This window comes from Nomia melanderi, chromosome 5, assembly GCF_051020985.1.
Source record: "Nomia melanderi isolate GNS246 chromosome 5, iyNomMela1, whole genome shotgun sequence".
In the NCBI taxonomy this organism is placed as follows: Eukaryota; Metazoa; Arthropoda; class Insecta; order Hymenoptera; family Halictidae; genus Nomia; species Nomia melanderi.
This window is the reverse complement of record NC_135003.1, coordinates 17,720,418-17,737,763: the sequence shown is the minus strand read 5'-3', so window position 1 is coordinate 17,737,763 and position 17,346 is coordinate 17,720,418. Positions and strand designations below refer to the sequence as shown.

Below are 17,346 nucleotides of genomic sequence, written 5' to 3'. Positions count from 1 at the left end.
CAATAAGACTGAGCTATTTATAATTTGTTATAAAAATAAGGGAAAGCAGATTTCCTGAGACCCGAAGAGCTTTTCATTGCTGCACTTGTACAAGTACGGTACTTCACTTTGGAATTTCTCGCATTTGATTAAAAGTCTAATATCGGTCTAATCGGTACAAACCGTAAATCCCGTTTCCGAAGAGAAAAATCGAAGAATCACCTGCGGGTGAAGGGTCGGTTATAAGAATACGTAGACGTTCGCGGTCGTTTCTTGAAGATTCCCTGGGAGCCTCGCGTTTCTGACCGGCGACACGTCGAATGAAATACAACGGCGTACCGTTCGCGTCAACTGATCAAATTTCCCGAGCGATTGTCGGAGCTGGTAATCGCACTGGGGACACAATGAAAAGCGCCGCGCGTACCACGTTCGATCGTGATGGAGGCAGACACGGTGACGCGGTGAATCATAGGAACTTTTTACCGAAGCACGCATACAGTCCGCCGCAGAAGTGCAACGAACAACTTCCAAACGTTTCGAGCGAGTAAAAAGTTCCGAACGTCTCGCGCGGAAATCGAGTGCGAAACGGACGCAAGCGAAACAGGCGAAAGGGAAGAATGAAAAATGGAAAGATTGAATAAAATTGTAATTTCATCGTAAACGCTGAAACGCTAATGAAACTATCAATTAACCGACACCAAATGAAAGGACGAATGCATCGGGTGCACGGGAACGTTCGAATAAAAATGGCTCTTTGAGCGGCTGATGGCTGAATCAATGGCCATAAAAACCCGCGCGATCGAAGTGCACGATCGATTCAGTGAAACTGAAACCGGAAAGTTACGGCTCGATCGATCAAACTCCAAAGAACGAACGAATGAACGACCGAGAAACGTCGAGGACCCAGATGTTACTGTTTCAATATTCACCCTTTAATACGGCAAGGTTCGAGACGGTCTGCATATCATAAATATAGTACAACTGCGATTTCAGGTAGAATTGTCCACGTAATTACGTTAGATTCGACTATAATGTGCACGACTATCGACGTTGGAGAAGGAATTGAGCTGCTATAGTGGCTTACCGTTCAAAAAGACGATATTCACGGAATCCACTATAGCATCGTAGAGTAGTCAACCCTTCGCGGATCAAGATTCTTTGAAATGTACAAAACCTTCAGCAGATGAAGCTAAATGATCTATTAATTGTTTAACCCTTTGCAGTCCTATGTCGAGTCAGACTATTCTATTTTATTGCAACCTCTACCTGTTTCAATTTTTTCTATATTGTAGCATCACAATTGTACCATTTAAAGGTAACATTGCAATGACTCCCAAATATTCTTGAATAAATAGAGCGTCGTATGAAGCTGTAATTGAATGAACTAACGTTGACGTGAACTTCAAAGTGAAAAAGCCGAAGTGAAGTCATCCCTTGAGCAGTGAAATTGATTTTGACAAATTCCTAATGATTCTGATAATCTCGATGATCTTGGAATTCCTAACAATCGACCAAGAGCACTTCGGACCGCAAAGGGTTAAATAATGGAAGAAACAGAAACTACGTGCTGATCTCTTGCTGCTCGAGTAATTCGATCTGTTCGCACAGTCTTGGAAGCATGAATATTTCACGCCGCCGAAACGTCGACATTCGTTCGTAAAAGGTTAAAAGGTTAAAAGTGTGCCAGGTGCGCGCGGGACTTTCGTGGTCGACGGTACATAGTTGCGAGTAAACTGTATCGGTCGCGTGGCGTGTTGCAACCCCTATTTCCGCGAAAAGAACCGCGCTCCGCACTTTGCCACGCACCCAGCGCAGCCGGGACGGAGAGAATCGCTCGTCCGCCCCCTCGTCTTATCGCCGCGAATTGCAAATGACTGGCGAGAGTCCCTTCGCCGTTTCCCGAACACGACTCGATAAGAAAGAATGCATCCGACAAAGACATCTTCCGCGTTGCACGCTTTCACCGGCACCGTACAACTGCGACGAGTAATTCTAACAATGATCCACGGACTGCAGAGTTTTATGGGATATCAGAATATTCGAGACCATTGTTTAACCCTTTGCACTCGAGAGGTGACGCTCAGCCACCACGTGATTCGACACAACAAAACTATGAAGTTGAATATTTAATATTTCAAATTAAAGTTTGCACGTTGAAATATTTAAATAAAATACCTCTGTTGCTTAGTTTATCTATGAATTATCGTTAAATTAGTTTCAAACAATATGACCTATATCTCGTCAGAACATGTTGAATATTTCCAGAAACTTTCGAGTGCAAAGGGTTAACCCTCTGCGTTCAACAGACGATTCTCGGTCGCTGTTTGGCTTGATACGTTAAACTTGGTTCGATATTCGGTAATAAATTCGTTGTGACTGAGAGTCGCCTCTCGAAAGAATTCAAAATTCAAAATAAACGCGTGAAAAGCGTCACGTGTATTTTCACTCGAATGTCGGAGTGCAAAGGGCGACGGGGAGAAGTCATCGCAGGCCAAGCTTCAAATCTCCGAGGTAATATCTATTTGCATTTGATCCCTGTTTTGCAGGCCGCGCGCGCATGCTTGTCACGGACGCATAACATTCAGTCTGGCCCTGCAGGATGCACAGAATGCAGTCTAACTATTACTTTCCGTTTCGTGCGGAGTCGCGGCGCTTCGTCGTAGTAATTTCGGGAAGGTAGCACGAGCAAGAAGTACCCCATCGATGTAAACGGACGCGAAGTTAACGCGATCGCGCTAACGTTTATTTGGAATTTCCTGGTGTCAAACTGTACCTTGGTCTCATGCATAATAAACGTAGATATTAACGTAATTTCGTCTAACCCTGAATGTCGCGCGGAACTGTTGCCCGCGGTGACCCTTTATGCGCGACCTTTTCGAGAGGGCAATAAATCAGGACATTATTGCATTGTTAGAACGTTTATAGCACAAAAATCACAGCGTTCCGTCAGATTTTACGGAGCCCTGAATTTTTTTGCGGTCTCAAAGTGCACCGAAAACTTTTCCTTGCACGATCGTCGATGAGCTTGCAAGCTCTTTCCACGGCGCAGCCTCGACTACACGTACACTAATTTACTATCTGTTACTCGAATTCAGAAAAGTTTCATTTCATCTATTCCTAGCGTCTAAATTTCACTTGAATGAGTGGTCGAAGACATTGCGTTAGTAAGAAGTATCATTGAATTCAATTCTCAGATCAATGCAACATTCGAATTAATTTAATTAAACAACCTTAAAGTCAACTTTCACTCTTTCCGATCGTCTGATGTGTCTCCACGATGCACTTGTCGATCAAAGGTAATGTTTAACAGGTATCACGTAACCTATGCTAGTCCGTTTCACCCATAATTCATTACCATTGTACATTGACCTGTTACATTTTTACTCGTCCTCTCATTAAAACGTAAATACGCGAAAACGTCTGCGGTCTGTTTGTCGAAAACGCGTGCTCTGCCCGTGATGTTACGCAACGACACTTCCGACAGTTACCGCAGGTCAATTCCGCCAATGCGCGAACCTTTATTCTTCCTCTGCTAATATTATGCGGCAACCGGCGGAGCCAATGCATTTAAAACGCATCGGACAATAATAATTCGGTTGCGTATTGTCCAAGAAATTTCCACTAAAAATAGAAAGAAAATTCATATACTCGCATAGAAACGAAGGAAACGCGCTTCTCAATCGAATCTATCATTAACCACTGCCAGATTCCAGAGAACTACTAATAAAACGAACAATGAACAAATCAAATCCCATCAATCTTCTACCTTACGACTTACTTCGTGCCGCATTCGCGACCATTTTGTTTCCTAGCACCAAACTACTGAGTAAATCGAAATGGCCGCCTAAATTCTTGTACAATTCTGGGAAACAGATTTCGAGAGAGTTCATTCAAAACTGAAATCCGCCGCTCTAATTCTTCTACCTTCCATTTAAACGAGTTTCAGCGTGGATACAGGCGTCTCCAATACGACCGCCATCTCCATCTCTAAATAGGAAGTTCCGTTTATATAATTTCCCCCCGATCGGCGCGAGCCGAGGGACCGTTTCTTAGTTACGAAATTCAATTCGAAGCCTCCCGGTCACGTGTCCGATGTTACGGGAGAACGGCTGAAAATCTCAACGATTTTCCAGGAATCTTTCGGGTTCGCCTCGTCGTCGGCGAGCGGTCCAACGGTTATACAGACATCGGCGAGCATAATTGAACGATCGCGCGGACAATCGGGGACTCCTCCGCATGAAACATTCACGACACCGTCCTCTTCGATTCAGCCACGAATTTATGCAGAATAAACGCCGGGACGGGAAAACCAGCCGGAGCGTACACAGCATCTGCATAATTAAGAAATCGGGATGCGATCGCCGGCGCAACTGATTGCCTTTTTCCCTCGGCGCGGCCTTTATTTGCTCCGTCAACACGACCGTTGCTCGTTTTCCGCCGTCCCGCGGCCGGTTTCCTTGCGAGACGTTACGAAACGGAATTCCTCGCGTCCCCCGGCGGGTCGCGTTTTTGTAAACTGTCGATTAAAGACTTTTTCAGGAGCCGTGACGCGTGACGTCAGCCCGCCTCGCGGTGTATACCGTCGACGTGGAATCACGAACCGATGCGATCGAAAAGCAAATGACGGAGAAAACGAACGAAACTCGTCTTGGAACGTGAGTATAGTTCAAGCGTCATCGAAGCTGATGGTTTATATATTTCCCTCGTTCACCTTCTACACGATTTTCTTTTATTAATCCTTCTTCTCGTAGTCTATCTTTTCCTTAGTTTCCTCCTATACAGTTTAATTTACTTCCACTATTCTCTTCGAGGCTAATCTTTAAACGTTAATCTTACTATCAACGATTTGCGAAGGAAACCTGATTTATTATAATCGCGTATTACCGTTGGAAATCTACATACTACAGAATCTTATCGTTCGCAAGCGTGTCTGATGTTATTTACGATTACTTACAAAAGCAGGACAAGAAACGGAATGAGAATGCGAGCAGAGAGGTTGTCAGTCGTCGACGGTTACAATGTTCTCTACAAGATTTCGCCGATTTGTTCGACGGACACCGGTGGCCACGGTAGCGGTGGACGTGTCAAATCGCCGGAATTTCTCTTTCGGGCACCGTCCGCGGGCATTCCTATGAAAGAAAAAAGGAGCCGTCCGCGGGGCCGAGGGGCTTAGCTGAAAAAGCGGGGGCCCGTCCGAGGAGAAAGACGGTGAAAAACGGGGGAAAGGGGTCGGAGCGACACGAGGCGGCGACGTGAAAGTTACTAAACACGTGGTTACGTTGCGACGAGATCGATTACACCAGATACCCGACGCAACGTAACGACGGAACGGAACTCGGGGACCAATTCTGGTTCCTTCCCGCCGTCGATCCGCGCGATCGGTTTCCGTTGCATTTGTAATCGCCGTCTCGCGCTCGACGCCGCGCTTAAAATGCAGTACGCGATCCGTTTAATGCTGTTTTTACTTCGACGATTTTACAGCTCCCCGTTTTTATGCGTCGTCTGCGATTTTGCTGAGTTGGTAATGAGTTCGTTGTGCGGCTGCGACGAGTTCCGCATAATCGAGAGAATTTCGATTGCATATGTATGCGAGGGACGAGACGGGGGCAGGAAAAACACAATGAATGAGATGCAACGGAAATGAATGGAACGTATGTATAAGATCATTCACGTGGGAAGCGTAGCAAGGATATTTGTCTCGCTTCGCGTCGGGAAAAGTGGTACATTCAGAATTGCCGGATAAAAAGTTGACAGGATTACGTTCGAACGAATTAGTTGGGAACTGGGAACGGCGTCGACATTACCGCGGGACAAGCGCCGATTAACCTGTTAGCCGGTGGCAGCGATTTAACCTGCCGGTGATACTTAGAAGCTTTCTTCGATGATTTTCTTCGACTCCGCGCTGGAAACTCGACGGTTTTTGCTCGTAATTGTACAGTGATACCTGCGGCAGCGGGAATCACATTACGCCGATACTTTCCGCGGGATGGATCGTTTCGGATTGTTATTACATTCCGCGAACCAGGTGTTCACAGCCGAGAAATTGTCCGATTAACAGGTGAACAGTTATCTCTTAATTAAGCTTCTAATGCAGGAAGCAATCAAACCGAGAACAAATAAACGGCCCCGAGTAACAGAACGTAACAACCCGTGTTAGGATTCTCAGGCGCCAATTAGTCAGTTCGTTTTCAATGGTCGTCGACGTTCAGCGGTCTGTTAATAAGGCTACAGTCTGTCAAGATCCGCGAAGTCAATGAAAACGATGCTCGCGAAAATGAATGCCCGCGGCGAAACGCGAAACGAAATAAATTTGGTCCGCGTCCAAGCGTTCCTCGAGGGGGTTGAGGAACGAGCGCCGCAATAAATCCCCACTCGCGCGGTTCGCGTTCCGGCGAAAACGAAAAAAAAGCTTCGTTTTTCGATCGCCGTGAAAGCGTCGGAAGGAAGTTCGTAGCGTTCGAATAAACGTTTGCCGAACGGCGTTCGTAAGATTGAATACGAGTGAAAGTGACTCGCTCCGTGAATCTAGTTTCTGAATCTTAATTAAGGACTCGGAGTAGTTCTCGAAATATATACGAATTTACGGCGAGCGCGATTCCTACGATTTAACGCACGCCCGACGATCGTCACGGACGTGTTCGTGGACGCGGCTCGACGCGGCCGAATTTAATTTGAAACTCGACGCGCGGCTAATTTATCGGTGAATCGAGCGGCAGGTGAGGAATGCCGGCGCGCGCGACAGAATTTCAGCTCTTCCGGCGGACTTCTAATACCGTTTAGAAAGTATTTTATTAGCGGTCGGGCCGCCTTCTCCGCGGCCCGTCTTTCGATCTGTCGAGTCTCCGCCGACGAACGTTGCGAAACGCGAAAGAAAGAAACGCTCCCCGTCACAGCTCGGAGATTAACTGAGAACGCTCGACGGATAGATTGCGACTTGATTGTTTTAAGCGGCAACGGTGGAGAATCGACGGTAAAATCTCATTGAGCAGGTTTCGAGTCGGGTTCGTTTGCTTCAGACGAGGAGGACGATTATGCGGCGTAAAGGTTAAATCTCGAAAATGGATCTTTCTCTCGCCAGACGATCGCTCGCGTCTCGATAGCGTACGTATCTACTCGTGTATTCGTTGACACACTTTTTCTTTAATACCACGGTATCGCATATTAAGTATATATGTTCGGACATTTATTCAACCGTAATGTCCCGTTAACTTTTTGCGTTAACGCAACAGATCTTTTATGTAACGATATGCTGGCTGCTAATCGAAGAAACGGCGAACAAACTGGTGTAAAACTGTTTAATTGAATCTTAATAGCCGCGATCATCGGATAAAGACTAATAAACGGATCGCCGCGCTGCGATCCAAGGTTTATCTTTTATCTAATCTGTTTATTGTAGCGACATTCGTCTAATTGATACTGTCAACGTAGTACAGCTGCACTGATCCGATAACGCGGAAACGTGACTGTTCCTCGAACACGATAGAATCGAGATACTGAATTCTCTATCCTCTCATTTCTAATCCTGTTATATCGTTCATTCGGAATTCGAGAATTTCATAATTGTATTAATATCGATTGCTAAGTTTCTTCCTCAATCGACAAGTGGCAAGCGCGAGCTCCTTTCGTTTCAATGCGGAAAGCGAATAAGGCTTTTCTATTTTCGCACAAGAAAATTCTAAATAGTGCGTTTCGTTTACATTTCTAAGTTGGTAACAACAGAAATGAAAATCAACGATGAGAAGGAGAATAGATAAATAAATTGAATTTCATTCTACGAACCGATAAGCTGCCACTTATAGGCAGTGTAACGGAGAACGCTTGCCACTCAAACGGTTAGTAGAATCGAATCGAACGATTTCTAATGAACACGAAACACAATGCTATTTACACGTGTAGGAGAGACGCGGATTCCCGCGTGCATTATAAGAATGCGTGGTTTGTATGCATGAAATCCCGTTGAAGGAAAATTGGGCGACCGGTCGCGTCATAACGGCGAGTAGAAAAACAATCGACGTGCGACAGAGTTCTCGCAAACTACCGCCGCCGGAGAATAATTATTTTAATCAACGGCTGACAACTACACATGTATCACTTTTCATATGACACAACTGGAATATTACTTTCCCCCATTCGGAAAGTGACGCAAATGGAAATGAATGAAATCGATTATATGTAATGTTTACGACGATACGATGTGGACAAGTGCACGCATAAGGAATGATTATTGAAAGTCAATCTGTTTGTATAACCGTCGTTCACATATTAATGCGGCGGGACTTTGTCTCCTGCGCTACCTATTAGCATGACACGTTCCTGTCATAATTAAATCGCATGTGAACTTGAAAAAAAATCAACGTACGACAATGCCTCAGGAAATTTAGTATCATTCTTGCGCAACACCTTCTTCTCGCACGAGCTCTTATAATTCTAACGCTAAACTGTTGTTTAAGAAAAAAATACTTGTACATTGTATGCGATACTATTTAACACGTTGACGCCGGCGCTTTGCAAGACCCCGTTTAAAAAAAATTCGTTTTCACAATGGTAACCCTCTCGAAGCTTCGGCTAACGTTAAAAAATTCCCGCGTGTCCGGGAATGATGCTAGAAAATAGGAAACGAAAGTTCCGAAGGGACACGCGGATGGAAAAACCGTAGGAATACGTAGAGAAAGTACCGGAGAACGCAACCGGCTCGCCAAATCTAAACGAAAGCGAACCAGGCCCGGCGGAGACCTTGAAAATATTCGGGAAGATAAACGGACGAGAAATAGAAACACAGCGAGGTGAAAGTTGACCGAGACGCCGGCCGAGTGCAGGAAGGAATGCCTGAGAGGACCTTGCTAGGGCTCCCGTCGCTGCTGAAACCTTTCGACCGTCGGAATTTTTACACCTTCACTGCCGCAAGAATTTCGAGCGGTTTGTAGAATAATCACACTGCGGGATCGTACGGATTCATCGGAGATCTGCGAGTTCGAAGTCGCAGAACGCACGCGATACGTGGAAATATATGAAATATCTGAATTTAATCGGAGGATTCCGACTGTGTACAGTAGTACCATGGAAAAATGAAATTTCCAGGTTTCATTCGTAACGAAACTTTCAACCGAAACTCTTATCTTTCGTCTGATTTGCTCTGCACGCTTTTCGAGACGTTCATGCGACAGTGGCGATGATAAAATCGTCGAATACGGTGGTCACGCAATGTTCAACCTGCTAACACACTTTGCCGATCGCATTTCAGGCGATCGTTTTACTTATTAACAGAAAAAATACACACTCCCGTTCCTACGAAGTCACGTTTACGCGATGCTGGCTGATAACCGGTGGTTAGCGATATCAAAGTTACGTGACAGTGACAGTCAAAGGGCAAACAACGCGGGAAACGAGTGAACTCCTTTCTCGTGTCCGGCTGTGTGTTCCAACGATTTACTTCGTGATTTCTCGGCAGGATTAGAAGTTTGTATTTCTCTTTCGCGTTCGCGTTTAGCGGGAAATAACATTGGTAAACGCTGAACGTTATTATCCTTCGAACGATACGCGTGTCTGACCTGAAACACCGAGAGAAGGGATGAAATGCGACGACTATGATCGCTCGCAAAAATTGCAGTGTTTAACGCTGAAGCTAGCGTTTAAGTCAACGTGACCTACTTCTGATTCCTTCCTCTGCAATCATCGAAAAGGCGCAGACACTTCTTTGAGGGATTACCAAAGAATTCGATGTAACAACACAGGAAATGTCGATTGACATTTCAATAAACGAAACTCCGCAGTGTCTATAAAAAGATTCAGATCAACCAGTTTAATTAATCGGTGATTTCAATGATAAAGGAAAAAGCGAGATCGCAGCGGAAAACCGCCTCGGACAGAAACAGGAGTAACACGAATTGATCGCACATGTTTACTAAATTAATACTGACCTTCCGCGGTCACTCTTACGTGATCGACTGGCCACGATTTTCCGGGTGAAAAAGTTGCGTCGCAAAGAAGTGATCTTCCGTCGTCTTTCGTTGATTGAGCCGGGACTGACGAACTCTTTTTGTTTTCATGAATTGTATTTCAATAAATCAACCCGAGGGTGACGCACAATTATTTCCTGTTAACACGAGGATATATTGTGACAAATCGGTTGGGTAACTTGCTTAATCGTTTCACGATTTACATGAATATTATAGCCTGTATTGCACGTTGTGTATAAGTAGCTGCGTTATTTTGATGAAACGTTTTATTACGAGGAAAATCGTTCAATAAATCGAGAACACGATCTAACCGGCAATCGAGCTTATTTACTGGTCACCGAAGACCAGGTAACAACCATGGCTTCTCAAAGAATGCAAATGAAGCCAGCGAAGCCAGAAATTGTCATTCTTCGAGCCTTTAGGCTCGTCGGAGCTCCTTTCAGAGGAGTCTCAGCCATCCTCGGGCTTTATCCTCAATCCTGCTCGGCCATCTGCGTCCACTCAGCGTGATCGCCACTTGGACATCTTTGGCTTCACGCCCTGAGCGTATTTGGCTACCTTCAATCATCCTTTTCGATTTCTTTCAACCATCCGCGATTAGTTTCTTTCCAGTGCAATCGGCTACCTTCGATTCCCAATCTTTAGTCATCGTTTACAAACATTACCGATAGACGATTATCGGAAGAATTCCCATAGTCACTTCCGAAAAGAGATCATTTCCAGAAAAGAGTACAAGCGTACGTCACCGAACGTGTCCATCACAAAGTCATTAACACGACTCCTTTCAACCCTTATTCATCAGACCGGCGGCTCCAAAACTTTGCGCCGGAGTCGTTGAAATGGAATTGGCGAATTTGAAACACGCGTTTCGTTAAGCCCTCGCGGACTTTTCAAAGTGCTCGAAACCGTCATTAGAGCCAGCTAACTTTTAACCACTAGAAAAAGAACTGTGGGCTCGTTTTATATTTGAATAACCGAATTACTTGTTTGCAACTTTCTACTGTAGATATGAAACTTTGCAACCAGCCTACTGCAACTTATGCAGATCTATATTCTGCAGTGGATCTGTTTTAAGACGCTTTACGTAAACGCTCGAGACGTCGAGGTTTCCTTACGTTTCATTTTACGTCTACTATTCCAACTTCGAGTGCAAGAGAAGAATCCTAATCTCTTTTCCCTGGAAATTTAGAAATGAAGACCGTGAATCAGTCGAGATCCTCTCGGCGATGGATAACATTTCCAGGCCAGGTGTCGGTGCGCTGAACGTACACCGCGGCCCCGCACGCAGTGCGTTTCTCACGTCGCGTGCATAATTTATACAATCGTGACGGGGGCACGATCATTTTCGTATTGATTTTCCAGTTCCTTCCGTGCGGCCGGCGACCCTTGCTTTCTCCCGTAATTTAGGGGGTGGGTCGCCGGCCACGCACGGCGTGCCCCTTTTTCCCTCCGCTCGCAGCCACGTGCCACAGATAAAGCGCGAGGCGAAGAAACACCGGTAACGCCGGTGTTGTTACAACGCTTCCGTTCCACCGAAACGATATTGGAACAGCAGGAACGCGTGCAGCGGCCAATAAAACTGCGCCGCCGTGCGCAATCGTAATTTGTTAGGTATACGGTACGATAAGCAGGTTCGGCCGCGAACGCGTCCCGATTTTGGGAATTTCATTTGTGACTTATCGCGAGTGCGTGCAATTGAGAGATACGAGAATCTTCTGGTTCGTTTGGGGGCGGCGTTGTTACTTCACCGCCACGTGGAATTAATCTTTTGGGTAGTGACTCACGTTGAAATGAGCGGTGACGCAGGCGGTACGAGCGATGGGTTCGAGGCTTTTTCACTTTTTGCTTGGGTGCAGCGTGTATCGTGGAAGCTGGAGTCTCGAACCTGTCGCTCGTAGCGATTACATCACAAGTTTCAATGTGGATGGGAGACTTTAGATGTAGCGGAATTATAAAGCGTTACTTTCAGTGAAGAACTTGACTAGTGAGAAATCTTTTCGAAGAGTTATGGATACGGAAAGACGTTCGGTTCGGTCGGCTGATCGATTTGTTCTAACAGATCGCGTTCCCTTTAATGGAGACCAAAATTCGATACGATCTATGACACCGAGAAAAGCATACTGAGCTTATTTGGAAGAGATACGGGGAACGCGACGGACCGTTTACGAAGAATTGTTCGGTTTCACCGTGACGCACCGATATTACGTAGCATCTGCCGAATGCGAAGAAAGTGAAGATGTTTATCTTGTTGCCGGACGGATATTCGCTTTCGAGCGAGACTTTTCTACTAGAGGATTTCGCCACTGGCAGACGTAACCTCTCGGGACGAGTGCACCGAGAGCCACGGCGGCCTGTGTCGATGCAAATGCGGCTGGCGCTTCTGAATTTTTCACGTTTCTCAAACGAGAAGATCAAAGTAAATAATCAACATTCGACGACGCGCGGATGCTGCTCTGTTTCTGGACGATGTTAACCCTTCGCGGACGAGGATTCTTCGAAATATACTAAACCTTCGATAGATGAAGCTAAATTATACAGCTAACTCATAACGCTAACTATCGGAACGCTTTAGCAGATCTCCGACTCCTCTGATTGAACGTTGCAACAGGATCTCGATGAATTCCTAACAGAAACTTTCAGCTCCCAACCCACGTTCGTCCATCTTCCAATTGGGACAAACGATATTTCGGATGTTTCGTTGAACTCGAAGATTACCTTCCGCGAAAGAATTCATGAGTCACGACGTACCTCGAGATTCCTGAACTTCTATCAGCGATTAATTGAAGAGATCACTCGACGACGTTATATATCGTTTCCCGGGAAGCGGTATAACTAATTCGCGATTCGCCGAACTCGGGACCAAGACGGCCGCCCCCGAAGAATTTTCCACGGAAGAAAGTTCCGCGCCGAAACGTCCGCTTAATTATTACCGAGCGCCGAGTTTCAATCCCGAAACTGCGGGCATTATTGACGAGGCTGTGTCCCGCGGACTCCGGCGGCACGTCTGTCCCGTTTTACGTCATCGGACGATAACGCGGAAACTGAAATCTTTTTATCGGGCACGATTAAAGTCGCAATCGATAAACGGTCGACTTATGGCTTCGCGTCGGACGGCAAATGCCGTTTGGCATTCGTCTCTCTATTGATTCCCTCAAATCCGTTGTCATCCTCGAATACTCCGAACAACCGCTTCTCCGTTGAGTCGCCACGTTAACCGTCGCCATCTTTTATGCAAGGCGACGAAAGAAACCATCGATGACAGATGAAAATGTAATAAACCTTGTTAATCTTATTGCATCCCATCGAGAAAGTAGAAACTTGGAGGCTAACGACGATCTTCTCGTACTTTTGTCAAACGCAGAAGTATCTTTGAAGAAATGGGAACGTTAGAGTTGACTCTACATTCCGTAGACTTTCGAAGAAACTTTCGCGTGCTCCGGAAGCATAAATTCTAAAATGCAGCGATTACAGATCGTATAATTATAATATAATGTAATTACACCGCAACCATGAAGCCCCGAATGTCCCGTAAGCAGCAATTATCCGTTGAAACCCGGCCAGACAGAATTATTTTAATCCGACCGCGAGATAAGGTAATCCCCGGCCGATACACATCGAAATCACGAAGTCGTCGAACGCGGTCTGGTGGGAACCGCGCGTAATAAAACGATAAAACGTGACGCGACGCCTCTTTACGTCCGCTGAAAATGATTAGCGACGCCGGCAGAAACTATTCCCCTGAATGATCCCTGGGCCCGGCGTTTCCCCGCTTCGAAAATTTACGAGCGAGGCGAGGAAGAGAACGCCGCGGCGAGGTCAGAAACAAATAATAGGAACGAGGAACAATATGTGCTCGGTGTACAAACGGAGAGAGTCATTGGTATGTAACAGACAACGATGGGACTCGAACTGTCTTAAAACAATCTTGAGTCAACGAACCAGACCCCGGGAACCGTAAAATGTTTCGCGAGCCGCTGAAACGTTGAAGGTCTTCTCCGTTGGTACGTGCCGGCGAAAAGAAGATTCAATTGTTAACAAGTCTAAAATAGCTTCTGCCGAGTATCGCTGCCTGCTAAATATAATATTGCACGCAGATAACGCAGCTGAGATGAATACAGCGGCGAACGCAGAGATTTGGATTAGACCATTTGCGATACAGTGAACACCGTGGAAAATAACTGGCGAAAACAAGAGAAATAAATTATGACTTTTCATCGCATTAATCAGGCATCTATTTCAAATTTAAATGTTTCCCTTATTTCGAGATGTTCGATTTGTGAAAGATAGTCATAATGCTGAACGAGTCGGGAACAGATGCCGAAGTTCTATGGTTAACATTTTTCACGCACACGTAAACAGAGGATTATTTACGGAAGAAGAATTACCGCGTGGAAAGCAGCCCCTCCGTTACGACAGACGCAAGAATAACGTTATCAGCGAACCGCAGATAAAGTGTTACAACATCCGAGGCTTCACGCATTCTGAAATTTGATTCCGAGCAACTGGAGACGGCCGGCTCCCGATTTGTACGAAAGTTTCCGGGCAAGAGTATTAAAGTTGCAGCACTGGGGACGGTGCCAAACTAGCCGGCCGCGCGGGGCCAATTCCCTGAACAATTGCTCGCCTACGTATCAACCGGATACTTGATCGATTCGGAATAACGTGTTTGATTCCCTGCTCATCCTTGCACATCATCGACGTGTACGTTCCTTGAATTTCATTCGAACGGTCGCCCTTTTATTCGAACGATCCGAGCAGGGGACCGAAGAAAATTTATTCCGACGGTTCGATACTTCCGCGTAGCCACCGTGTTTTTTCGATTCAATCTCTTTAAAAACATACGCGGGTAATGTAAATATAATGCGATAACATTTTCGAGTACCGTGCAATTTCACTTCGATTCTAACAAGCGGCGAATTGTTATTCCATGCGATGCGAGTGGAATTTCCTAGGCGTGTCTTCTCGATTCCGTTCGATTTTCGGGGTAGGGAGAATTTACATTCGTAAATAATGCGACCGAACTCGCGACCCAGCAGACATCACTCGAACGGAATTGGAGAGAATCATGCGTTGAGAGCTTTGTGTCAGTCTCGCTGCGGCGACGAAGAAATGATCTATTTTGTAGAAGGGTTGCCAAGAACTGAAGCTCCAAAAGTGATCGTGATGCGAACTAATAATGAACGAATGCCTCGATCATTATCTTCTATTCTTCGAGGCAATCCCCATTATTGCATTACACTTGCTTTATTCGACGTCGGTTATCTTGTATGTCACGATTGTCTTCGAGTAATAGAAGCGTCGGTCATTGGTGACTGACGTTTGTGTTAGTCGATGCACTGGTCCGAATCTTCCGACCAGTGAACGCGTTGCAACGCAAATCGACGCGAATCGGAGAAAATCGAAAATCCAAGATATCCGAGGCAAACGTTAAGTCCACGAAACGGCCGAGGGAAAGCCGTCGACGGAGGCAGCCGTCGAGCAGCAACGAGAGTCAATTGTTACCGGAAATGAACATTACGACCCCGCATTATCATTTTCACATGTGCCGGCCACGCAGTTTCGGAATTATTAATTTAATAACTCGCATAAACAGGAAGCAACGACATGCACGTGGAACAACGCGATTCTGATTGAACTGAATACATAAACAAAGTCGATTACTGGAATCGAAACGAAAGCGATACGCGTATGTAGAGGATCCGAACAATAGGATAACGATAGAAGCGTTTTCTAACGCGGTTGCGCTCGATTCGTTGGCTCCCGGCGCACGGGACCGGAAGCGAGCACAATGTCGCGCCAAAATCGGCCAGCGAACGTAAACCGTGAATCACGTCTTCGCGATTCACTCGCGCTGCTTTCTTCTCTCGCGATTCCTCGCGCAACAGATTCGCGACCGAATGGACCGGTCTAGTTTCGTTGGTCCGTTCGTTTTCGATGGAGGATCACCATCGAGGCCGATTTTTGCTTGCGCTCCTTACTTTCTTGGTCGAGTACTTTTATGCATTGGACTTTGGATCGTTACGCATTCATTCGATTGTAACATACGAAACGTCCGATTTTTGGGATTAGCTTGAAACGAACAGAAATTCTTTAATCGGTATTTCAAAATAACAGTCGGAAAAGGGAAATCAGATTCCACGGTGATTCTATGTTTCTCATTTGCATTCTTAAACACCTGAATCCGCAGAATGATTCGGAGACTATTTATAACCAGAGATTTAGCGAAAACGCACTGGATAAGATTAAGTAACGGCGATGTTTAGAATATGACGAATCTCGCGGTGCTCTTATCTCGCGCGATAACGTCTGAACAGAAATACTGATTTCTGTTATATTCTCTTCCCTCCGTAGCATCGTTGACGATGAAGTTTCATCGGTTTCGACGTTTGCTCCAAGGTTCTCCTTATCGAGCTTTCGGAGCGTCCATACTTCGATACGTTCGACGAGCATTTTTTCGTCTTTCAGCTGTCCTATCGATTAGAGAATTACAAGCAGCTGTACAGGAGGAATCGAAGATTGACCGACCTCGCGAAGAATTACCCCGGTGAACGCGAGAATTACGTGCATTGTGCTGTAACGGATATTACGAGGCGGGCAGCGCAAACGATAATTCTGAAACCGAGCGATGAAAGACGCTCAAACATCATTAGAAGAGAAAGTCGAATGCTAACGATGAGATAATTCGCGTTGCCCGGCTGCCGGCGAATTAAACCGCCTAATATAAGTGGAACCATCCTGTGCGAACTGCTCGGGAGCACCGAATCGTACGAACGGTTAAACCCGTAATTGCGATCTGCAGAGATTTTAGAAGGCCTTCGAGCAACCGATGCGGCGATCAAAGGAATCTAAATACAGCGTGTTAACGAAGGTTAATACCCAGGTTAAACGATGTTGTCCCGCGATCGTTGTACAGGTTGCCCAAAAATCAACGGCGCAACCGACACGACGCGTATTCAGAGGGTAACGTTGAAACAATAGGCACTAGAATAGACGCACATCAAGCAGGCCGGAAAGGAATAATGCGCAGACGTGTAACAGAATCATTAAAGTGGTTAATTTAGAAACAATGCGTCGGACGAGATAATTTCCATCGTAATGAACGTGTGCCCGACATAATCGCCGCTGTTGTAACCAGCGCGATAAAATGTCGGTTAATGACGGAGAAAAAGTGGCGACGTCAATTGAGAGGTATCGATGAATATTAACGACAACGTCGAATCCATCGACTTAGCCTCGTGCGATTAACAAATCGACTTAATTACTGATTACTACAAATCAACTAATTTCCTTCTGGCGAGATGAAATTTTCATATTTCGAAAAGTCGCAAACGAATGATGACACGAATAGCGAGAGATCGGCACGTAGTTTATTTTTGTTCTATCAATTATACGATTGATACGTAATTTAGCT

General features: G+C 45.7%; 2 protein-coding genes across 2 annotated transcripts in view; one reads left to right on the top strand and one right to left on the bottom strand.

The window, feature by feature from the left end:
• Positions 1-17,346, top strand: part of cdi (serine/threonine kinase) — a 100,490-nt gene that overhangs the window by 6,330 nt on the left and 76,814 nt on the right. The gene's annotated exons all lie outside the window — the stretch shown is intronic.
• Positions 1-17,346, bottom strand: part of LOC116424576 (very long chain fatty acid elongase AAEL008004) — a 58,713-nt gene that overhangs the window by 38,546 nt on the left and 2,821 nt on the right. The gene's annotated exons all lie outside the window — the stretch shown is intronic.